The sequence below is a fragment of the Sebastes fasciatus genome, chromosome 24 (assembly GCF_043250625.1).
Source record: "Sebastes fasciatus isolate fSebFas1 chromosome 24, fSebFas1.pri, whole genome shotgun sequence".
Taxonomy (NCBI): domain Eukaryota; kingdom Metazoa; phylum Chordata; class Actinopteri; order Perciformes; family Sebastidae; genus Sebastes; species Sebastes fasciatus.
Window position 1 is genome coordinate 699369 of NC_133818.1, and position 24032 is coordinate 723400.

The following is a 24032-nucleotide window of genomic DNA, read 5'->3' on the forward strand; positions in this document are numbered from 1 at the left end:
GTGTTAGCCTTTGGAGTCCCAGTCATCATGGGTGTAGCCTCCTGCAGCTGCTCAATTGGGGCCCGCCGCCCGACAAGGCCAGTCCGGTCACCAGCACCACCTGTGGGTGTGAGAGGGAGAGGAGAGATGGTGTCAATGGTTATGACTGCAAGGTTGTGCTTACTGTGAATGGTGGGGGATCAAATCAAATCAAATCAATTTATTTTTGTATAGCGTCAAATCACAACAGAAGTTATCTCAAGACGCTTTATATGTAGAGCAGGTCTATGACCGTACACCATAGTTTTGAGACCCAACAGGATCCACCAAGCGCACTGTGGCCAGGAAAAACTCCCCGATTACTGGGAAGAAACCTGGAGCAGAACCGGGCGCAGGGCGGGCGGCCATCTGCCGAGACCGGCTGGGGGGATAGATAGATAGAGTGAGAGAGAGAGAGAGAGAGAGATAGAGAGAGAGAGATATAGAAGCAGCCACAATAGCAGTCTAGCCGCTGTAATAACTAATACAAGTAGGGCTGATAACACAAAACCAATAGTGGTGGATGGAAAGAGTGATAATACAACTATCGGAAAGCCAGCACTGTCCAGCATCTCTCCTCAGTACGTCCATGTGTATTGGTGTGGGACGTCCCTGCGATCGATGCCCGTGCGTTGGTTCCTGCAGCATCAGCATGCTTGCTGGGAGCTCTTGATGTCTTTGGCAGTGATTGAGAAGTGTTATTCTCCAGGCTGCCACATTGTCATTAGGTGTTGGAAATCCCTCGTTAGCATTGGTAGTCCCTTGTACAGACGTAGTTAATTAGGGATGGTAGCAGTTGGTGTCAAGCAGGCACCGACGCGGCAGCAGATGCAGCCACAATACCGGAGACCACCAAGATCCAGGTGAAACCCTGCTCCAAGTGTACCCATGCTCCAGGTATAACCTCGCTCCCTGGTGTGATCCCGCTCCAGGTATGACCTCACTCCAGGTGTGACCCCACTCCACGGTTAGCTGCGAGACAAGGAGGCACAAGGACTCCCGGGAAGGAATGAAGTTAGTAACAACATGGACATGGGACATGAGTATATACAGAAGGAGAGGGGAGCTCAGTGTGTCATAGGAAGTTCCTTATGACAGTGTGTCATAGGAAGTCCCCCGGCAGTCTATGCCTATAGCAGCTTAAGTATAAGCGTTATCAAAGAGGAAAGTCTTTAGCCTACTCTTAAATGTAGAGACGGTGTCTGCCTCCCGGACTGAAACTGGGAGCTGGTTCCAGAGAAGAGGAGCTTGATAGCTGAAGGCTCTGGCTCCCATTCTACGTTTGGAGACTCTAGGAACCTCAAGTAACCCTGCATTCTGTGAGCGCAGTGCTCTAGTGGGGTAGTAGGGTACTATGAGCTCTTTAAGATATGATGGGGCCTGACCGTTTAGCGCTTTGTAGGTGAGGAGGACGATTTTAAAATCTATTCTGGATTTTACAGGCAGCCAGTGCAGAGAAGCTAATACAGGCGTAATATGATCTCTTTTTCTAGTTCTAGTCAGTACACGTGCTGCAGCATTCTGGATCAACTGGAGAGTCTTAAGAGACTTATTGGAGCAGCCTGATAATAAGGAATTGCAGTAATCGAGTCTAGAGGTAACAAATGCATGGACTAATTTTTCTGCATCATTTTGACACAGGATGTGCCTGATCTTCGCAATGTTACGTAGATGAAAGAAGGCAGTCCGTGAGGTTTGTTTTATGTGAGAGTTAAAGGACATATCCTGGTCGAAGACAACTCCCAGATTCCTTACGGTGGTGCTGGAGGCCAGGGCAATGCCATCTAAAGTAACTATATCATTAGATAATTTGTTTCGGAGGTGCTCAGGGCCTAGTACAATAACTTCAGTTTTGTCTGAGTTTAACATCAGGAAATTGCAGGTCATCCAGGTTTTTATGTCCTTAAGGCATGCTTGAAGTTTAGTTAACTGGTTTGTTTCGTCTGGCTTGATTGATAGATATAATTGAGTATCATCTGCATAACAATGAAAGTTTATGGAGTGTTTTCTAATAACATTGCCTAAGGGAAGCATATATAAGGTAAATAGAATTGGTCCAAGTACAGAACCCTGTGGAACTCCGTGACTAACTTTGGCGTACATGGAGGACTCATCGTTGATATGTGCAAACTGAGATCGATCTGATAAATAGGACTTAAACCAACTTAGTGCAGTTCCTTTAATGCCAATTAAATGTTCCAGTCTTTGTAATAGGATGTCATGGTCAATGGTGTCGAAAGCAGCACTGAGATCTAGCAAGACAAGGGTTAGGGTTAGGGTTAGGGTTAGGGTTAGGGTTAGGTAAGGGCATGATAACCACGATGATCAAATTGATCATCCTTGATCATCCTCATTAACTCTTTGTGTGAACATGACAGAGCGATGAGACCTTGACGTACCCCCCCATTTTCGGGGTCGTTCTTTCCACTGATGGCACTGACAAGTCTGTGCGACTTTCGGTTGCGAAGTTACGCAACTTTTTTATATCAAAAAATGTATATCTCTGGAACAGAAGGTCGTAGAGACTCACAACCACGACAGGCGTGTTCAGCGTGGTCGAATTATGTCAGACAGAGCACGTTTCCAAGTGTCTACGACGTTCGGTTCGGGAGATATTCGAGAAAAACGTTAAATGTTTCAGAAACATCTTGTAGTGAACTGTTTAATTGTTTAATGTTTCAGAAACATCCTGTAGTGAACTGTTTAATTGTTTAATGTTTCAGAAACATCCTGTAGTGAACTGTTTAATTGTTTAATGTTTCAGAAACATCTAGTAGTGAACTGTTTAACTGTTAAATGTTTCAGAAACATCCTGTAGTGAACTGTTTAACTGTTAAATGTTTCAGAAACATCCTGTAGTGAACTGTTTAATTGTTTAATGTTTCAGAAACATCTAGTAGTGAACTGTTTAACTGTTAAATGGGTTAGGGTTAGGGTTAGGGTTAGGGTTATGGTTGGGGTTGATAGATCCGGTGGAGGTTTGTTTGCACTGGCCTAAAGATCTGTATGTAAGTGTGTGTGGCTGTATGATGCTTAATGTGTGAGCTGGTTCCTGTTCCTGTCGTGATGGATGGGTGAGGTGGCTGGAGCAGCTATCTGCCCCGGGAGACCCGGGTTCGACTCCCAGATGAGGCGGAGGACCAGGATGTGGTTAGGGCCCAGGGTTAGGGTTAGGGTAAGAGGGTGGGGTAAGATGGTTGAGTCAGGGCAAGGTTAGGGGGTTGGGGTTCAAGTAGGGGGTTAGGGTTAGGGTAAGGTGGTAGGGTTAGGGTAAGAAGGTAGGGTCAGGGTAAGGTTAAGGTTAGGGGGTTGGGGTTCAAGTAGGGGGTTAGGGTTAGGGTAAGAAGGTAGGGTCAGGGTAAGGTTAGGTGGTTTGGGTTCAGGTAGGGTTAGGGTTAGGATAAGGGGGTGGGTAAGGGTTAAGGTTTAGGGATTAAATCAGGAAGTACTGACGCAACTGTCTAAGGATAAACTTGGCTGTGGTGGGCGTCCAGGTGCGATTGTCCGATTCCGTTATGAAGTCCTGGGGTGGGATTGCAGGGATATGTTGAAGAGTGCTGATGACCTTGTTGATGTGGGTGAGGGTGCTCTTGTGTTTGGGGCTGAGGTTTGGGGAGAAGTTGATGAGGGGTACATATACATCGGCGCGAGGGAAGGTGCTGGTTGCAGTTTTCATCATGATTTGCAGTTGTTTGACAGCGACCTTGGGGTCCTGGATCCTGTCATTAAGGCCAACTGCGAGGATGACGAATGAAGTGTTGTGGTTGGGTGCTGTCCTTCTAAAAAGCTGGTAGAATTTCCGGAAGTTGGCAGAGGGGTAGCTGTCGAGTTGTAGATCCGTTTTGGAGTGAGATGGGAATCTGCTGATGCGGCCGTCGCCCAATACCAAGTATGTCGCCTGTGTTGTGATGGTCCAATCGTCGGGTCTGGTGTTGTGGCAGGTGGGTATACAGGGGCCTGGGGAGTAGCTTATGTCGGGGTCGAAGGAGGGGTTGTAGGTGGGATCTAGGGTGATGGACTCCAGCTGAGGTAGCGGTGGCTTCCAGAGAGGCCAAGGCAAGCGGCGCGACCACAAAAGAGTGCTGAGTGGAGGGCTCAGATAGGGCTTTCAGAGTGGCAGTGTTAGCCTTTGGAGTCCCAGTCATCATGGGTGTAGCCTCCTGCAGCTGCTCAATTGGGGCCCGCCGCCCGACAAGGCCAGTCCGGTCACCAGCACCACCTGTGGGTGTGAGAGGGAGAGGAGAGATGGTGTCAATGGTTATGACTGCAAGGTTGTGCTTACTGTGAATGGTGGGGGATCAAATCAAATCAAATCAATTTATTTTTGTATAGCGTCAAATCACAACAGAAGTTATCTCAAGACGCTTTATATGTAGAGCAGGTCTATGACCGTACACCATAGTTTTGAGACCCAACAGGATCCACCAAGCGCACTGTGGCCAGGAAAAACTCCCCGATTACTGGGAAGAAACCTGGAGCAGAACCGGGCGCAGGGCGGGCGGCCATCTGCCGAGACCGGCTGGGGGGATAGATAGATAGAGTGAGAGAGAGAGAGAGAGAGAGATAGAGAGAGAGAGATATAGAAGCAGCCACAATAGCAGTCTAGCCGCTGTAATAACTAATACAAGTAGGGCTGATAACACAAAACCAATAGTGGTGGATGGAAAGAGTGATAATACAACTATCGGAAAGCCAGCACTGTCCAGCATCTCTCCTCAGTACGTCCATGTGTATTGGTGTGGGACGTCCCTGCGATCGATGCCCGTGCGTTGGTTCCTGCAGCATCAGCATGCTTGCTGGGAGCTCTTGATGTCTTTGGCAGTGATTGAGAAGTGTTATTCTCCAGGCTGCCACATTGTCATTAGGTGTTGGAAATCCCTCGTTAGCATTGGTAGTCCCTCGTACAGACGTAGTTAATTAGGGATGGTAGCAGTTGGTGTCAAGCAGGCACCGACGCGGCAGCAGATGCAGCCACAATACCGGAGACCACCAAGATCCAGGTGAAACCCTGCTCCAAGTGTACCCATGCTCCAGGTATAACCTCGCTCCCTGGTGTGATCCCGCTCCAGGTATGACCTCACTCCAGGTGTGACCCCACTCCACGGTTAGCTGCGAGACAAGGAGGCACAAGGACTCCCGGGAAGGAATGAAGTTAGTAACAACATGGACATGGGACATGAGTATATACAGAAGGAGAGGGGAGCTCAGTGTGTCATAGGAAGTTCCTTATGACAGTGTGTCATAGGAAGTCCCCCGGCAGTCTATGCCTATAGCAGCTTAAGTATAAGCGTTATCAAAGAGGAAAGTCTTTAGCCTACTCTTAAATGTAGAGACGGTGTCTGCCTCCCGGACTGAAACTGGGAGCTGGTTCCAGAGAAGAGGAGCTTGATAGCTGAAGGCTTTGGCTCCCATTCTACGTTTGGAGACTCTAGGAACCTCAAGTAACCCTGCATTCTGTGAGCGCAGTGCTCTAGTGGGGTAGTAGGGTACTATGAGCTCTTTAAGATATGATGGGGCCTGACCGTTTAGCGCTTTGTAGGTGAGGAGGACGATTTTAAAATCTATTCTGGATTTTACAGGCAGCCAGTGCAGAGAAGCTAATACAGGCGTAATATGATCTCTTTTTCTAGTTCTAGTCAGTACACGTGCTGCAGCATTCTGGATCAACTGGAGAGTCTTAAGAGACTTATTGGAGCAGCCTGATAATAAGGAATTGCAGTAATCGAGTCTAGAGGTAACAAATGCATGGACTAATTTTTCTGCATCATTTTGACACAGGATGTGCCTGATCTTCGCAATGTTACGTAGATGAAAGAAGGCAGTCCGTGAGGTTTGTTTTATGTGAGAGTTAAAGGACATATCCTGGTCGAAGACAACTCCCAGATTCCTTACGGTGGTGCTGGAGGCCAGGGCAATGCCATCTAAAGTAACTATATCATTAGATAATTTGTTTCGGAGGTGCTCAGGGCCTAGTACAATAACTTCAGTTTTGTCTGAGTTTAACATCAGGAAATTGCAGGTCATCCAGGTTTTTATGTCCTTAAGGCATGCTTGAAGTTTAGTTAACTGGTTTGTTTCGTCTGGCTTGATTGATAGATATAATTGAGTATCATCTGCATAACAATGAAAGTTTATGGAGTGTTTTCTAATAACATTGCCTAAGGGAAGCATATATAAGGTAAATAGAATTGGTCCAAGTACAGAACCCTGTGGAACTCCGTGACTAACTTTGGCGTACATGGAGGACTCATCGTTGATATGTACAAACTGAGATCGATCTGATAAATAGGACTTAAACCAACTTAGTGCAGATCCTTTAATGCCAATTAAATGTTCCAGTCTTTGTAATAGGATGTCATGGTCAATGGTGTCGAAAGCAGCACTGAGATCTAGCAAGACAAGGGTTAGGGTTAGGGTTAGGGTTAGGGTTAGGGTTAGGGTTAGGGTTAGGGTTAGGTAAGGGCATGATAACCACGATGATCAAATTGATCATCCTTGATCATCCTCATTAACTCTTTGTGTGAACATGACAGAGCGATGAGACCTTGACGTACCCCCCCATTTTCGGGGTCGTTCTTTCCACTGATGGCACTGACAAGTCTGTGCGACTTTCGGTTGCGAAGTTACGCAACTTTTTTATATCAAAAAATGTATATCTCTGGAACGGAAGGTCGTAGAGACTCACAACCACGACAGGCGTGTTCAGCGTGGTCGAATTATGTCAGACAGAGCACGTTTCCAAGTGTCTACGACGTTCGGTTCGGGAGATATTCGAGAAAAACGTTAAATGTTTCAGAAACATCTTGTAGTGAACTGTTTAATTGTTTAATGTTTCAGAAACATCTAGTAGTGAACTGTTTAACTGTTAAATGGGTTAGGGTTAGGGTTAGGGTTAGGTTAAGGGGATAAAAACTTCATCTGGAAGTAGGGTTAGGGTTAGTGTTAGGGTTAGGGTTAGGGTTAGGTTTGGGTTATGGTTGGGGTTGATAGATCCGGTGGAGGTTTGTTTGCACTGGCCTAAAGATCTGTATGTAAGTGTGTGTGGCTGTATGATGCTTAATGTGTGAGCTGGTTCCTGTTCCTGTCGTGATGGATGGGTGAGGTGGCTGGAGCAGCTCTCTGCCCCGGGAGACCCGGGTTCGACTCCCAGATGAGGCGGAGGACCAGGATGTGGTTAGGGCTAGGGTAAGAGGGTGGGGTAAGATGGTTGGGTAAGGTGGTAGGGTTAGGGTAAGAAGGTAGGGTCAGGGTAAGGTTAGGGGCTTGGGGTTCAAGTAGGGGTTTAGGGTTAGGGTAAGAAGGTAGGGTCAGGGTAAGGTTAGGTGGTTTGGGTTCAGGTAGGGTTAGGGTTAGGATAAGGGTGTGGGTAAGGGTTAAGGTTTAGGGATTAAATCAGGAAGTACTGGTTAGGGTTAGGGTTAGGGTTAGGGTTAGGGTTAGGTAAGGGCATGATAACCACGATGATCAAATTGATCATCCTTGATCATCCTCATTAACTCTTTGTGTGAACATGACAGAGCGATGAGACCTTGACGTACCCCCCCATTTTCGGGGTCGTTCTTTCCACTGATGGCACTGACAAGTCTGTGCGACTTTCGGTTGCGAAGTTACGCAACTTTTTTATATCAAAAAATGTATATCTCTGGAACGGAAGGTCGTAGAGACTCACAACCACGACAGGCGTGTTCAGCGTGGTCGAATTATGTCAGACAGAGCACGTTTCCAAGTGTCTACGACGTTCGGTTCGGGAGATATTCGAGAAAAACGTTAAATGTTTCAGAAACATCTTGTAGTGAACTGTTTAATTGTTTAATGTTTCAGAAACATCTAGTAGTGAACTGTTTAACTGTTAAATGGGTTAGGGTTAGGGTTAGGGTTAGGTTAAGGGGATAAAAACTTCATCTGGAAGTAGGGTTAGGGTTAGTGTTAGGGTTAGGGTTAGGGTTAGGTTTGGGTTATGGTTGGGGTTGATAGATCCGGTGGAGGTTTGTTTGCACTGGCCTAAAGATCTGTATGTAAGTGTGTGTGGCTGTATGATGCTTAATGTGTGAGCTGGTTCCTGTTCCTGTCGTGATGGATGGGTGAGGTGGCTGGAGCAGCTCTCTGCCCCGGGAGACCCGGGTTCGACTCCCAGATGAGGCGGAGGACCAGGATGTGGTTAGGGCTAGGGTAAGAGGGTGGGGTAAGATGGTTGAGTCAGGGCAAGGGTAGGGGGTTAGGGTTAGGGTAAGGTGGTAGGGTTAGGGTAAGAAGGTAGGGTCAGGGTAAGGTTAGGGGCTTGGGGTTCAAGTAGGGGTTTAGGGTTAGGGTAAGAAGGTAGGGTCAGGGTAAGGTTAGGTGGTTTGGGTTCAGGTAGGGTTAGGGTTAGGATAAGGGTGTGGGTAAGGGTTAAGGTTTAGGGATTAAATCAGGAAGTACTGGTTAGGGTTAGGGTTAGGGTTAGGGTTAGGGTTAGGTAAGGGCATGATAACCACGATGATCAAATTGATCATCCTTGATCATCCTCATTAACTCTTTGTGTGAACATGACAGAGCGATGAGACCTTGACGTACCCCCCCATTTTCGGGGTCGTTCTTTCCACTGATGGCACTGACAAGTCTGTGCGACTTTCGGTTGCGAAGTTACGCAACTTTTTTATATCAAAAAATGTATATCTCTGGAACGGAAGGTCGTAGAGACTCACAACCACGACAGGCGTGTTCCGCGTGGTCGAATTATGTCAGACAGAGCACGTTTCCAAGTGTCTACGACGTTCGGTTCGGGAGATATTCGAGAAAAACTTTAAATGTTTCAGAAACATCTTGTAGTGAACTGTTTAATTGTTTAATGTTTCAGAAACATCCTGTAGTGAACTGTTTAATTGTTTAATGTTTCAGAAACATCCTGTAGTGAACTGTTTAACTGTTAAATGTTTCAGAAACATCCTGTAGTGAACTGTTTAACTGTTAAATGTTTCAGAAACATCTAGTAGTGAACTGTTTAACTGTTAAATGTTTCAGAAACATCCTGTAGTGAACTGTTTAACTGTTAAATGTTTCAGAAACATCCTGTAGTGAACTTTTTAATTGTTTAATGTTTCAGAAACATCTAGTAGTGAACTGTTTAACTGTTAAATGGGTTAGGGTTAGGGTTAGGGTTAGGTTAAGGGGATAAAAACTTCATCTGGAAATAGGGTTAGGGTTAGGGTTAGGGTTAGGGTTAGGTTTGGGTTATGGTTGGGGTTGATAGATCCGGTGGAGGTTTGTTTGCACTGGCCTAAAGATCTGTATGTAAGTGTGTGTGGCTGTATGATGCTTAATGTGTGAGCTGGTTCCTGTTCCTGTCGTGATGGATGGGTGAGGTGGCTGGAGCAGCTCTCTGCCCCGGGAGACTCCCAGATGAGGCGGAGGACCAGGATGTGGTTAGGGCCCAGGGTTAGGGTTAGGGTAAGAGGGTGGGGTAAGATGGTTGAGTCAGGGCAAGGTTAGGGGGTTGGGGTTCAAGTAGGGGGTTAGGGTTAGGGTAAGGTGGTAGGGTTAGGGTAAGAAGGTAGGGTCAGGGTAAGGTTAGGGGGTTGGGGTTCAAGTAGGGGGTTAGGGTTAGGGTAAGAAGGTAGGGTCAGGGTAAGGTTAGGTGGTTTGGGTTCAGGTAGGGTTAGGGTTAGGATAAGGGGTTGGGTAAGGGTTAAGGTTTAGGGATTAAATCAGGAAGTACTGACGCAACTGTCTAAGGATAAACTTGGCTGTGGTGGGCGTCCAGGTGCGATTGTCCGATTCCGTTATGAAGTCCTGGGGTGGGATTGCAGGGATATGTTGAAGAGTGCTGATGACCTTGTTGATGTGGGTGAGGGTGCTCTTGTGTTTGGGGCTGAGGTTTGGGGAGAAGTTGATGAGGGGTACATATACATCGGCGCGAGGGAAGGTGCTGGTTGCAGTTTTCATCATGATTTGCAGTTGTTTGACAGCGACCTTGGGGTCCTGGATCCTGTCATTAAGGCCAACTGCGAGGATGACGAATGAAGTGTTGTGGTTGGGTGCTGTCCTTCTAAAAAGCTGGTAGAATTTCCGGAAGTTGGCAGAGGGGTAGCTGTCGAGTTGTAGATCCGTTTTGGAGTGAGATGGGAATCTGCTGATGCGGCCGTCGCCCAATACCAAGTATGTCGCCTGTGTTGTGATGGTCCAATCGTCGGGTCTGGTGTTGTGGCAGGTGGGTATACAGGGGCCTGGGGAGTAGCTTATGTCGGGGTCGAAGGAGGGGTTGTAGGTGGGATCTAGGGTGATGGACTCCAGCTCTGAGGTAGCGGTGGCTTCCAGAGAGGCCAAGGCAAGCGGCGCGACCCCAAAAGAGTGCTGAGTGGAGGGCTCAGATAGGGCTTTCAGAGTGGCAGTGTTAGCCTTTGGAGTCCCAGTCATCATGGGTGTAGCCTCCTGCAGCTGCTCAATTGGGGCCCGCCGCCCGACAAGGCCAGTCCGGTCACCAGCACCACCTGTGGGTGTGAGAGGGAGAGGAGAGATGGTGTCAATGGTTATGACTGCAAGGTTGTGCTTACTGTGAATGGTGGGGGATCAAATCAAATCAAATCAATTTATTTTTGTATAGCGTCAAATCACAACAGAAGTTATCTCAAGACGCTTTATATGTAGAGCAGGTCTATGACCGTACACCATAGTTTTGAGACCCAACAGGATCCACCAAGCGCACTGTGGCCAGGAAAAACTCCCCGATTACTGGGAAGAAACCTGGAGCAGAACCGGGCGCAGGGCGGGCGGCCATCTGCCGAGACCGGCTGGGGGGATAGATAGATAGAGTGAGAGAGAGAGAGAGAGAGAGATAGAGAGAGAGAGATATAGAAGCAGCCACAATAGCAGTCTAGCCGCTGTAATAACTAATACAAGTAGGGCTGATAACACAAAACCAATAGTGGTGGATGGAAAGAGTGATAATACAACTATCGGAAAGCCAGCACTGTCCAGCATCTCTCCTCAGTACGTCCATGTGTATTGGTGTGGGACGTCCCTGCGATCGATGCCCGTGCGTTGGTTCCTGCAGCATCAGCATGCTTGCTGGGAGCTCTTGATGTCTTTGGCAGTGATTGAGAAGTGTTATTCTCCAGGCTGCCACATTGTCATTAGGTGTTGGAAATCCCTCGTTAGCATTGGTAGTCCCTCGTACAGACGTAGTTAATTAGGGATGGTAGCAGTTGGTGTCAAGCAGGCACCGACGCGGCAGCAGATGCAGCCACAATACCGGAGACCACCAAGATCCAGGTGAAACCCTGCTCCAAGTGTACCCATGCTCCAGGTATAACCTCGCTCCCTGGTGTGATCCCGCTCCAGGTATGACCTCACTCCAGGTGTGACCCCACTCCACGGTTAGCTGCGAGACAAGGAGGCACAAGGACTCCCGGGAAGGAATGAAGTTAGTAACAACATGGACATGGGACATGAGTATATACAGAAGGAGAGGGGAGCTCAGTGTGTCATAGGAAGTTCCTTATGACAGTGTGTCATAGGAAGTCCCCCGGCAGTCTATGCCTATAGCAGCTTAAGTATAAGCGTTATCAAAGAGGAAAGTCTTTAGCCTACTCTTAAATGTAGAGACGGTGTCTGCCTCCCGGACTGAAACTGGGAGCTGGTTCCAGAGAAGAGGAGCTTGATAGCTGAAGGCTCTGGCTCCCATTCTACGTTTGGAGACTCTAGGAACCTCAAGTAACCCTGCATTCTGTGAGCGCAGTGCTCTAGTGGGGTAGTAGGGTACTATGAGCTCTTTAAGATATGATGGGGCCTGACCGTTTAGCGCTTTGTAGGTGAGGAGGACGATTTTAAAATCTATTCTGGATTTTACAGGCAGCCAGTGCAGAGAAGCTAATACAGGCGTAATATGATCTCTTTTTCTAGTTCTAGTCAGTACACGTGCTGCAGCATTCTGGATCAACTGGAGAGTCTTAAGAGACTTATTGGAGCAGCCTGATAATAAGGAATTGCAGTAATCGAGTCTAGAGGTAACAAATGCATGGACTAATTTTTCTGCATCATTTTGACACAGGATGTGCCTGATCTTCGCAATGTTACGTAGATGAAAGAAGGCAGTCCGTGAGGTTTGTTTTATGTGAGAGTTAAAGGACATATCCTGGTCGAAGACAACTCCCAGATTCCTTACGGTGGTGCTGGAGGCCAGGGCAATGCCATCTAAAGTAACTATATCATTAGATAATTTGTTTCGGAGGTGCTCAGGGCCTAGTACAATAACTTCAGTTTTGTCTGAGTTTAACATCAGGAAATTGCAGGTCATCCAGGTTTTTATGTCCTTAAGGCATGCTTGAAGTTTAGTTAACTGGTTTGTTTCGTCTGGCTTGATTGATAGATATAATTGAGTATCATCTGCATAACAATGAAAGTTTATGGAGTGTTTTCTAATAGCATTGCCTAAGGGAAGCATATATAAGGTAAATAGAATTGGTCCAAGTACAGAACCCTGTGGAACTCCGTGACTAACTTTGGCGTACATGGAGGACTCATCGTTGATATGTACAAACTGAGATCGATCTGATAAATAGGACTTAAACCAACTTAGTGCAGTTCCTTTAATGCCAATTAAATGTTCCAGTCTTTGTAATAGGATGTCATGGTCAATGGTGTCGAAAGCAGCACTGAGATCTAGCAAGACAAGGGTTAGGGTTAGGGTTAGGGTTAGGGTTAGGGTTAGGGTTAGGTAAGGGCATGATAACCACGATGATCAAATTGATCATCCTTGATCATCCTCATTAACTCTTTGTGTGAACATGACAGAGCGATGAGACCTTGACGTACCCCCCCATTTTCGGGGTCGTTCTTTCCACTGATGGCACTGACAAGTCTGTGCGACTTTCGGTTGCGAAGTTACGCAACTTTTTTATATCAAAAAATGTATATCTCTGGAACGGAAGGTCGTAGAGACTCACAACCACGACAGGCGTGTTCGGCGTGGTCGAATTATGTCAGACAGAGCACGTTTCCAAGTGTCTACGACGTTCGGTTCGGGAGATATTCGAGAAAAACGTTAAATGTTTCAGAAACATCTTGTAGTGAACTGTTTAATTGTTTAATGTTTCAGAAACATCCTGTAGTGAACTGTTTAACTGTTAAATGTTTCAGAAACATCCTGTAGTGAACTGTTTAACTGTTAAATGTTTCAGAAACATCTAGTAGTGAACTGTTTAACTGTTAAATGTTTCAGAAACATCCTGTAGTGAACTGTTTAACTGTTAAATGTTTCAGAAACATCCTGTAGTGAACTGTTTAATTGTTTAATGTTTCAGAAACATCTAGTAGTGAACTGTTTAACTGTTAAATGGGTTAGGGTTAGGGTTAGGGTTAGGTTAAGGGGATAAAAACTTCATCTGGAAATAGGGTTAGGGTTAGGGTTAGGGTTAGGGTTAGGGTTATGGTTGGGGTTGATAGATCCGGTGGAGGTTTGTTTGCACTGGCCTAAAGATCTGTATGTAAGTGTGTGTGGCTGTATGATGCTTAATGTGTGAGCTGGTTCCTGTTCCTGTCGTGATGGATGGGTGAGGTGGCTGGAGCAGCTCTCTGCCCCGGGAGACCCGGGTTCGACTCCCAGATGAGGCGGAGGACCAGGATGTGGTTAGGGCCCAGGGTTAGGGTTAGGGTAAGAGGGTGGGGTAAGATGGTTGAGTCAGGGCAAGGTTAGGGGGTTGGGGTTCAAGTAGGGGGTTAGGGTTAGGGTAAGGTGGTAGGGTTAGGGTAAGAAGGTAGGGTCAGGGTAAGGTTAGGGGGTTGGGGTTCAAGTAGGGGGTTAGGGTTAGGGTTAGGGTAAGAAGGTAGGGTCAGGGTAAGGTTAGGTGGTTTGGGTTCAGGTAGGGTTAGGGTTAGGATAAGGGGGTGGGTAAGGGTTAAGGTTTAGGGATTAAATCAGGAAGTACTGACGCAACTGTCTAAGGATAAACTTGGCTGTGGTGGGCGTCCAGGTGCGATTGTCCGATTCCGTTATGAAGTCCTGGGGTGGGATTGCAGGGATATGTTGAAGAGTGCTGATGACCTTGTTGATGTGGGTGAGGGTGCTCTTGTGTTTGGGGCTGAGGTTTGGGGAGAAGTTGATGAGGGGTACATATACATCGGCGCGAGGGAAGGTGCTGGTTGCAGTTTTCATCATGATTTGCAGTTGTTTGACAGCGACCTTGGGGTCCTGGATCCTGTCATTAAGGCCAACTGCGAGGATGACGAATGAAGTGTTGTGGTTGGGTGCTGTCCTTCTAAAAAGCTGGTAGAATTTCCGGAAGTTGGCAGAGGGGTAGCTGTCGAGTTGTAGATCCGTTTTGGAGTGAGATGGGAATCTGCTGATGCGGCCGTCGCCCAATACCAAGTATGTCGCCTGTGTTGTGATGGTCCAATCGTCGGGTCTGGTGTTGTGGCAGGTGGGTATACAGGGGCCTGGGGAGTAGCTTATGTCGGGGTCGAAGGAGGGGTTGTAGGTGGGATCTAGGGTGATGGACTCCAGCTCTGAGGTAGCGGTGGCTTCCAGAGAGGCCAAGGCAAGCGGCGCGACCCCAAAAGAGTGCTGAGTGGAGGGCTCAGATAGGGCTTTCAGAGTGGCAGTGTTAGCCTTTGGAGTCCCAGTCATCATGGGTGTAGCCTCCTGCAGCTGCTCAATTGGGGCCCGCCGCCCGACAAGGCCAGTCCGGTCACCAGCACCACCTGTGGGTGTGAGAGGGAGAGGAGAGATGGTGTCAATGGTTATGACTGCAAGGTTGTGCTTACTGTGAATGGTGGGGGATCAAATCAAATCAAATCAATTTATTTTTGTATAGCGTCAAATCACAACAGAAGTTATCTCAAGACGCTTTATATGTAGAGCAGGTCTATGACCGTACACCATAGTTTTGAGACCCAACAGGATCCACCAAGCGCACTGTGGCCAGGAAAAACTCCCCGATTACTGGGAAGAAACCTGGAGCAGAACCGGGCGCAGGGCGGGCGGCCATCTGCCGAGACCGGCTGGGGGGATAGATAGATAGAGTGAGAGAGAGAGAGAGAGAGAGATAGAGAGAGAGAGATATAGAAGCAGCCACAATAGCAGTCTAGCCGCTGTAATAACTAATACAAGTAGGGCTGATAACACAAAACCAATAGTGGTGGATGGAAAGAGTGATAATACAACTATCGGAAAGCCAGCACTGTCCAGCATCTCTCCTCAGTACGTCCATGTGTATTGGTGTGGGACGTCCCTGCGATCGATGCCCGTGCGTTGGTTCCTGCAGCATCAGCATGCTTGCTGGGAGCTCTTGATGTCTTTGGCAGTGATTGAGAAGTGTTATTCTCCAGGCTGCCACATTGTCATTAGGTGTTGGAAATCCCTCGTTAGCATTGGTAGTCCCTCGTACAGACGTAGTTAATTAGGTATGGTAGCAGTTGGTGTCAAGCAGGCACCGACGCGGCAGCAGATGCAGCCACAATACCGGAGACCACCAAGATCCAGGTGAAACCCTGCTCCAAGTGTACCCATGCTCCAGGTATAACCTCGCTCCCTGGTGTGATCCCGCTCCAGGTATGACCTCACTCCAGGTGTGACCCCACTCCACGGTTAGCTGCGAGACAAGGAGGCACAAGGACTCCCGGGAAGGAATGAAGTTAGTAACAACATGGACATGGGACATGAGTATATACAGAAGGAGAGGGGAGCTCAGTGTGTCATAGGAAGTTCCTTATGACAGTGTGTCATAGGAAGTCCCCCGGCAGTCTATGCCTATAGCAGCTTAAGTATAAGCGTTATCAAAGAGGAAAGTCTTTAGCCTACTCTTAAATGTAGAGACGGTGTCTGCCTCCCGGACTGAAACTGGGAGCTGGTTCCAGAGAAGAGGAGCTTGATAGCTGAAGGCTCTGGCTCCCATTCTACGTTTGGAGACTCTAGGAACCTCAAGTAACCCTGCATTCTGTGAGCGCAGTGCTCTAGTGGGGTAGTAGGGTACTATGAGCTCTTTAAGATATGATGGGGCCTGACCGTTTAGCGCTTTGTAGGTGAGGAGGACGATTTTAAAATCTATTCTGGATTTTACAGGCAGCCAGTGCAGAGAAGCTAATACAGGCGTAATATGATCTCTTTTTCTAGTTCTAGTCAGTACACGTGCTGCAGCATTCTGGATCAACTGGAGAGTCTTAAGAGACTTATTGGAGCAGCCTGATAATAAGGAATTGCAGTAATCGAGTCTAGAGGTAACAAATGCATGGACTAATTTTTCTGCATCATTTTGACACAGGATGTGCCTGATCTTCGCAATGTTACGTAGATGAAAGAAGGCAGTCCGTGAGGTTTGTTTTATGTGAGAGTTAAAGGACATATCCTGGTCGAAGACAACTCCCAGATTCCTTACGGTGGTGCTGGAGGCCAGGGCAATGCCATCTAAAGTAACTATATCATTAGATAATTTGTTTCGGAGGTGCTCAGGGCCTAGTACAATAACTTCAGTTTTGTCTGAGTTTAACATCAGGAAATTGCAGGTCATCCAGGTTTTTATGTCCTTAAGGCATGCTTGAAGTTTAGTTAACTGGTTTGTTTCGTCTGGCTTGATTGATAGATATAATTGAGTATCATCTGCATAACAATGAAAGTTTATGGAGTGTTTTCTAATAGCATTGCCTAAGGGAAGCATATATAAGGTAAATAGAATTGGTCCAAGTACAGAACCCTGTGGAACTCCGTGACTAACTTTGGCGTACATGGAGGACTCATCGTTGATATGTACAAACTGAGATCGATCTGATAAATAGGACTTAAACCAACTTAGTGCAGTTCCTTTAATGCCAATTAAATGTTCCAGTCTTTGTAATAGGATGTCATGGTCAATGGTGTCGAAAGCAGCACTGAGATCTAGCAAGACAAGGGTTAGGGTTAGGGTTAGGGTTAGGGTTAGGGTTAGGGTTAGGTAAGGGCATGATAACCACGATGATCAAATTGATCATCCTTGATCATCCTCATTAACTCTTTGTGTGAACATGACAGAGCGATGAGACCTTGACGTACCCCCCCATTTTCGGGGTCGTTCTTTCCACTGATGGCACTGACAAGTCTGTGCGACTTTCGGTTGCGAAGTTACGCAACTTTTTTATATCAAAAAATGTATATCTCTGGAACGGAAGGTCGTAGAGACTCACAACCACGACAGGCGTGTTCGGCGTGGTCGAATTATGTCAGACAGAGCACGTTTCCAAGTGTCTACGACGTTCGGTTCGGGAGATATTCGAGAAAAACGTTAAATGTTTCAGAAACATCTTGTAGTGAACTGTTTAATTGTTTAATGTTTCAGAAACATCCTGTAGTGAACTGTTTAACTGTTAAATGTTTCAGAAACATCCTGTAGTGAACTGTTTAACTGTTAAATGTTTCAGAAACATCTAGTAGTGAACTGTTTAACTGTTAAATGTTTCAGAAACATCCTGTAGTGAACTGTTTAACTGTTAAATGTTTCAGAAACATCCTGTAGTGAACTGTTTAATTGTTTAATGTTTCAGAAACATCTAGTAGTGAACTGTTTAACTGTTAAATGGGTTAGGGTTAGGGTTAGGGTTAGGTTAAGGGGATAAAAACTTCATCTGGAAATAGGGTTAGGGTTAGGGTTAGGGTTAGGGTTAGGGTTATGGTTGGGGTTGATAGATCCGGTGGAGGTTTGTTTGCACTGGCCTAAAGATCTGTATGTAAGTGTGTGTGGCTGTATGATGCTTAATGTGTGAGCTGGTTCCTGTTCCTGTCGTGATGGATGGGTGAGGTGGCTGGAGCAGCTCTCTGCCCCGGGAGACCCGGGTTCGACTCCCAGATGAGGCGGAGGACCAGGATGTGGTTAGGGCCCAGGGTTAGGGTTAGGGTAAGAGGGTGGGGTAAGATGGTTGAGTCAGGGCAAGGTTAGGGGGTTGGGGTTCAAGTAGGGGGTTAGGGTTAGGGTAAGGTGGTAGGGTTAGGGTAAGAAGGTAGGGTCAGGGTAAGGTTAGGGGGTTGGGGTTCAAGTAGGGGGTTAGGGTTAGGGTTAGGGTAAGAAGGTAGGGTCAGGGTAAGGTTAGGTGGTTTGGGTTCAGGTAGGGTTAGGGTTAGGATAAGGGGGTGGGTAAGGGTTAAGGTTTAGGGATTAAATCAGGAAGTACTGACGCAACTGTCTAAGGATAAACTTGGCTGTGGTGGGCGTCCAGGTGCGATTGTCCGATTCCGTTATGAAGTCCTGGGGTGGGATTGCAGGGATATGTTGAAGAGTGCTGATGACCTTGTTGATGTGGGTGAGGGTGCTCTTGTGTTTGGGGCTGAGGTTTGGGGAGAAGTTGATGAGGGGTACATATACATCGGCGCGAGGGAAGGTGCTGGTTGCAGTTTTCATCATGATTTGCAGTTGTTTGACAGCGACCTTGGGGTCCTGGATCCTGTCATTAAGGCCAACTGCGAGGATGACGAATGAAGTGTTGTGGTTGGGTGCTGTCCTTCTAAAAAGCTGGTAGAATTTCCGGAAGTTGGCAGAGGGGTAGCTGTCGAGTTGTAGATCCGTTTTGGAGTGAGATGGGAATCTGCTGATGCGGCCGTCGCCCAATACCAAGTATGTCGCCTGTGTTGTGATGGTCCAATCGTCGGGTCTGGTGTTGTGGCAGGTGGGTATACAGGGGCCTGGGGAGTAGCTTATGTCGGGGTCGAAGGAGGGGTTGTAGGTGGGATCTAGGGTGATGGACTCCAGCTCTGAGGTAGCGGTGGCTTCCAGAGAGGCCAAGGCAAGCGGCGCGACCCCAAAAGAGTGCTGAGTGGAGGGCTCAGATAGGGCTTTCAGAGTGGCAGTGTTAGCCTTTGGAGTCCCAGTCATCATGGGTGTAGCCTCCTGCAGCTGCTCAATTGGGGCCCGCCGCCCGACAAGGCCAGTCCGGTCACCAGCACCACCTGTGGGTGTGAGAGGGAGAGGAGAGATGGTGTCAATGGTTATGACTGCAAGGTTGTGCTTACTGTGAATGGTGGGGGATCAAATCAAATCAAATCAATTTATTTTTGTATAGCGTCAAATCACAACAGAAGTTATCTCAAGACGCTTTATATGTAGAGCAGGTCTATGACCGTACACCATAGTTTTGAGACCCAACAGGATCCACCAAGCGCACTGTGGCCAGGAAAAACTCCCCGATTACTGGGAAGAAACCTGGAGCAGAACCGGGCGCAGGGCGGGCGGCCATCTGCCGAGACCGGCTGGGGGGATAGATAGATAGAGTGAGAGAGAGAGAGAGAGAGAGATAGAGAGAGAGAGATATAGAAGCAGCCACAATAGCAGTCTAGCCGCTGTAATAACTAATACAAGTAGGGCTGATAACACAAAACCAATAGTGGTGGATGGAAAGAGTGATAATACAACTATCGGAAAGCCAGCACTGTCCAGCATCTCTCCTCAGTACGTCCATGTGTATTGGTGTGGGACGTCCCTGCGATCGATGCCCGTGCGTTGGTTCCTGCAGCATCAGCATGCTTGCTGGGAGCTCTTGATGTCTTTGGCAGTGATTGAGAAGTGTTATTCTCCAGGCTGCCACATTGTCATTAGGTGTTGGAAATCCCTCGTTAGCATTGGTAGTCCCTCGTACAGACGTAGTTAATTAGGTATGGTAGCAGTTGGTGTCAAGCAGGCACCGACGCGGCAGCAGATGCAGCCACAATACCGGAGACCACCAAGATCCAGGTGAAACCCTGCTCCAAGTGTACCCATGCTCCAGGTATAACCTCGCTCCCTGGTGTGATCCCGCTCCAGGTATGACCTCACTCCAGGTGTGACCCCACTCCACGGTTAGCTGCGAGACAAGGAGGCACAAGGACTCCCGGGAAGGAATGAAGTTAGTAACAACATGGACATGGGACATGAGTATATACAGAAGGAGAGGGGAGCTCAGTGTGTCATAGGAAGTTCCTTATGACAGTGTGTCATAGGAAGTCCCCCGGCAGTCTATGCCTATAGCAGCTTAAGTATAAGCGTTATCAAAGAGGAAAGTCTTTAGCCTACTCTTAAATGTAGAGACGGTGTCTGCCTCCCGGACTGAAACTGGGAGCTGGTTCCAGAGAAGAGGAGCTTGATAGCTGAAGGCTCTGGCTCCCATTCTACGTTTGGAGACTCTAGGAACCTCAAGTAACCCTGCATTCTGTGAGCGCAGTGCTCTAGTGGGGTAGTAGGGTACTATGAGCTCTTTAAGATATGATGGGGCCTGACCGTTTAGCGCTTTGTAGGTGAGGAGGACGATTTTAAAATCTATTCTGGATTTTACAGGCAGCCAGTGCAGAGAAGCTAATACAGGCGTAATATGATCTCTTTTTCTAGTTCTAGTCAGTACACGTGCTGCAGCATTCTGGATCAACTGGAGAGTCTTAAGAGACTTATTGGAGCAGCCTGATAATAAGGAATTGCAGTAATCGAGTCTAGAGGTAACAAATGCATGGACTAATTTTTCTGCATCATTTTGACACAGGATGTGCCTGATCTTCGCAATGTTACGTAGATGAAAGAAGGCAGTCCGTGAGGTTTGTTTTATGTGAGAGTTAAAGGACATATCCTGGTCGAAGACAACTCCCAGATTCCTTACGGTGGTGCTGGAGGCCAGGGCAATGCCATCTAAAGTAACTATATCATTAGATAATTTGTTTCGGAGGTGCTCAGGGCCTAGTACAATAACTTCAGTTTTGTCTGAGTTTAACATCAGGAAATTGCAGGTCATCCAGGTTTTTATGTCCTTAAGGCATGCTTGAAGTTTAGTTAACTGGTTTGTTTCGTCTGGCTTGATTGATAGATATAATTGAGTATCATCTGCATAACAATGAAAGTTTATGGAGTGTTTTCTAATAGCATTGCCTAAGGGAAGCATATATAAGGTAAATAGAATTGGTCCAAGTACAGAACCCTGTGGAACTCCGTGACTAACTTTGGCGTACATGGAGGACTCATCGTTGATATGTACAAACTGAGATCGATCTGATAAATAGGACTTAAACCAACTTAGTGCAGTTCCTTTAATGCCAATTAAATGTTCCAGTCTTTGTAATAGGATGTCATGGTCAATGGTGTCGAAAGCAGCACTGAGATCTAGCAAGACAAGGGTTAGGGTTAGGGTTAGGGTTAGGGTTAGGGTTAGGGTTAGGTAAGGGCATGATAACCACGATGATCAAATTGATCATCCTTGATCATCCTCATTAACTCTTTGTGTGAACATGACAGAGCGATGAGACCTTGACGTACCCCCCCATTTTCGGGGTCGTTCTTTCCACTGATGGCACTGACAAGTCTGTGCGACTTTCGGTTGCGAAGTTACGCAACTTTTTTATATCAAAAAATGTATATCTCTGGAACGGAAGGTCGTAGAGACTCACAACCACGACAGGCGTGTTCGGCGTGGTCGAATTATGTCAGACAGAGCACGTTTCCAAGTGTCTACGACGTTCGGTTCGGGAGATATTCGAGAAAAACGTTAAATGTTTCAGAAACATCTTGTAGTGAACTGTTTAATTGTTTAATGTTTCAGAAACATCCTGTAGTGAACTGTTTAACTGTTAAATGTTTCAGAAACATCCTGTAGTGAACTGTTTAACTGTTAAATGTTTCAGAAACATCTAGTAGTGAACTGTTTAACTGTTAAATGTTTCAGAAACATCCTGTAGTGAACTGTTTAACTGTTAAATGTTTCAGAAACATCCTGTAGTGAACTGTTTAATTGTTTAATGTTTCAGAAACATCTAGTAGTGAACTGTTTAACTGTTAAATGGGTTAGGGTTAGGGTTAGGGTTAGGTTAAGGGGATAAAAACTTCATCTGGAAATAGGGTTAGGGTTAGGGTTAGGGTTAGGGTTAGGGTTATGGTTGGGGTTGATAGATCCGGTGGAGGTTTGTTTGCACTGGCCTAAAGATCTGTATGTAAGTGTGTGTGGCTGTATGATGCTTAATGTGTGAGCTGGTTCCTGTTCCTGTCGTGATGGATGGGTGAGGTGGCTGGAGCAGCTCTCTGCCCCGGGAGACCCGGGTTCGACTCCCAGATGAGGCGGAGGACCAGGATGTGGTTAGGGCCCAGGGTTAGGGTTAGGGTAAGAGGGTGGGGTAAGATGGTTGAGTCAGGGCAAGGTTAGGGGGTTGGGGTTCAAGTAGGGGGTTAGGGTTAGGGTAAGGTGGTAGGGTTAGGGTAAGAAGGTAGGGTCAGGGTAAGGTTAGGGGGTTGGGGTTCAAGTAGGGGGTTAGGGTTAGGGTTAGGGTAAGAAGGTAGGGTCAGGGTAAGGTTAGGTGGTTTGGGTTCAGGTAGGGTTAGGGTTAGGATAAGGGGGTGGGTAAGGGTTAAGGTTTAGGGATTAAATCAGGAAGTACTGACGCAACTGTCTAAGGATAAACTTGGCTGTGGTGGGCGTCCAGGTGCGATTGTCCGATTCCGTTATGAAGTCCTGGGGTGGGATTGCAGGGATATGTTGAAGAGTGCTGATGACCTTGTTGATGTGGGTGAGGGTGCTCTTGTGTTTGGGGCTGAGGTTTGGGGAGAAGTTGATGAGGGGTACATATACATCGGCGCGAGGGAAGGTGCTGGTTGCAGTTTTCATCATGATTTGCAGTTGTTTGACAGCGACCTTGGGGTCCTGGATCCTGTCATTAAGGCCAACTGCGAGGATGACGAATGAAGTGTTGTGGTTGGGTGCTGTCCTTCTAAAAAGCTGGTAGAATTTCCGGAAGTTGGCAGAGGGGTAGCTGTCGAGTTGTAGATCCGTTTTGGAGTGAGATGGGAATCTGCTGATGCGGCCGTCGCCCAATACCAAGTATGTCGCCTGTGTTGTGATGGTCCAATCGTCGGGTCTGGTGTTGTGGCAGGTGGGTATACAGGGGCCTGGGGAGTAGCTTATGTCGGGGTCGAAGGAGGGGTTGTAGGTGGGATCTAGGGTGATGGACTCCAGCTCTGAGGTAGCGGTGGCTTCCAGAGAGGCCAAGGCAAGCGGCGCGACCCCAAAAGAGTGCTGAGTGGAGGGCTCAGATAGGGCTTTCAGAGTGGCAGTGTTAGCCTTTGGAGTCCCAGTCATCATGGGTGTAGCCTCCTGCAGCTGCTCAATTGGGGCCCGCCGCCCGACAAGGCCAGTCCGGTCACCAGCACCACCTGTGGGTGTGAGAGGGAGAGGAGAGATGGTGTCAATGGTTATGACTGCAAGGTTGTGCTTACTGTGAATGGTGGGGGATCAAATCAAATCAAATCAATTTATTTTTGTATAGCGTCAAATCACAACAGAAGTTATCTCAAGACGCTTTATATGTAGAGCAGGTCTATGACCGTACACCATAGTTTTGAGACCCAACAGGATCCACCAAGCGCACTGTGGCCAGGAAAAACTCCCCGATTACTGGGAAGAAACCTGGAGCAGAACCGGGCGCAGGGCGGGCGGCCATCTGCCGAGACCGGCTGGGGGGATAGATAGATAGAGTGAGAGAGAGAGAGAGAGAGAGATAGAGAGAGAGAGATATAGAAGCAGCCACAATAGCAGTCTAGCCGCTGTAATAACTAATACAAGTAGGGCTGATAACACAAAACCAATAGTGGTGGATGGAAAGAGTGATAATACAACTATCGGAAAGCCAGCACTGTCCAGCATCTCTCCTCAGTACGTCCATGTGTATTGGTGTGGGACGTCCCTGCGATCGATGCCCGTGCGTTGGTTCCTGCAGCATCAGCATGCTTGCTGGGAGCTCTTGATGTCTTTGGCAGTGATTGAGAAGTGTTATTCTCCAGGCTGCCACATTGTCATTAGGTGTTGGAAATCCCTCGTTAGCATTGGTAGTCCCTCGTACAGACGTAGTTAATTAGGGATGGTAGCAGTTGGTGTCAAGCAGGCACCGACGCGGCAGCAGATGCAGCCACAATACCGGAGACCACCAAGATCCAGGTGAAACCCTGCTCCAAGTGTACCCATGCTCCAGGTATAACCTCGCTCCCTGGTGTGATCCCGCTCCAGGTATGACCTCACTCCAGGTGTGACCCCACTCCACGGTTAGCTGCGAGACAAGGAGGCACAAGGACTCCCGGGAAGGA